This window comes from Octodon degus, unplaced genomic scaffold, assembly GCF_000260255.1.
Source record: "Octodon degus isolate 3935 unplaced genomic scaffold, OctDeg1.0 scaffold00162, whole genome shotgun sequence".
NCBI lineage: Eukaryota > Metazoa > Chordata > Mammalia > Rodentia > Octodontidae > Octodon > Octodon degus.
Window position 1 is genome coordinate 1,095,057 of NW_004524738.1, and position 1,608 is coordinate 1,096,664.

Consider the following 1,608-nt stretch of genomic DNA (forward strand, 5'->3'; position numbering starts at 1 on the left):
CTTGTTGATAAATTCAGCCAGACATGAAATTATATTCTGGGGGCCAGGAAGATGGCTCAATAGAATAAGCGCTTGCCTGGCAAGTGCAAGGGTCTGAGTTCAATCCCCAGTTCTGCCAAAAATAAATAAATAAATAAATAACAAATAAAAATAAAAATAAAAAGAAGAAATTATATTCTGCCTTGAAAACCAAATACTACAATGTTCTCCATTTTAAAAAAAAATGAATGTTGAGGGCTGGGGAGTTGGCTCAGTAGAATAAGCGCTTGCCTGGCAAGTGCGGGGTCCTGAGTTCAATCCCCGGTTCCGAAAAGAAAAAAAAAAATTAATGTTGAATACTTCGTTTAACAATAAACAGTTAAATCTCCTTCTCCTTCTCCTTCCTCTTCTTCTTCCTCTTCCTCATCTTCCTCATCCTCTTCTTCCTCCTCTTCTTACCCTTCCTCTTCTTCCTCCTCTTCTTCTTCTTCTTCTTCCTCCTCCTCCTCCTCCTCCTCTTCCTCTTCCTCTTCCTCTTCCTCTTCCTCTTCCTCCTCCTCCTCCTCCTCTTCCTCTTCCTCTTCCTCTTCCTCTTCTTCTTCTTTTTCTTCTTCTTCTCTTTTTGTGTGTATTTAGTACAGGGTCTACAGGGTTTCACTACGTAGATCAGATTAGTAGTGATCCACCTGTGTTCAGCCTCCCAAGAGCTGGGATTATAGGCATATGCCACCATACCCAGTTTTAAGCCCTGAGAAGACGGTACAGCATGCCAGGGATCGAACTCTTGACCCTGCTGCATCTGACTAAGCAGGCGCTTTAATCTGCTGAGCTATTTGGCCGCCCCAACCTACTGTTTCTAAGACTGTACCATCCCAGTGTTTCTTTTAAGCATATATGCCAAATTATGAATATTTTCTAGGGAGCCAGAAAAATCCGGATAATTTTCAAATTGGATAGCTCCCCAAAGAAAACTATAGAAAAATTCCCCTTATCCTGGTTATCATGGCAATGACTGCAATCCCAGCACTCTGGGAGGCTGAAGCAGGAGGGTTGCAAGTTCTAGTCTTATATGGGGAATTTAGTGAGACCCTGTCTCAAAATGAAAAATAAAAAGGGCTGGGAAAAGCCTTTATTTCAGTCCCCAGAACTGGAAAACCAAAAGAAAACAAAGATTTCCTTATGGGTAGATGCCAGCGTACAGAAAAGTCTATCAGGAGAGATTCCACAGTCTCTTGTGTTTCCTCAAAAAAACCAAAACTTACACCTTTAAAAATTATTAAAGCTGGGCCAGCGAGATAGCTCAGGGGTCTGAAGCACCTGCTTAGGCAAGCTTAGGCAAACTCAGGGACCTCGGGTCGATCCCCAGCACCACATGCCATGGCGGAGCCCCACTCTCAGAGCTGGCCAAGCCGGCCATAAAAAAAAAAAAAAAGAAAAATAATGAGATAGGCCAGTAATATGATCTTATGATCAAATACAAGATTTATACACATAACTTCATGGTTTCTCTGTAGATTCATTTATTAATTAGAAAAGAAAAGAGAAGAGGGGCTAGGGAGATGGCTCAGTGGAATAAGCGCTTCCCTGGCAAGCACAAGGGCCTGAGTTCAATCCCTGGTTCCACAAAAA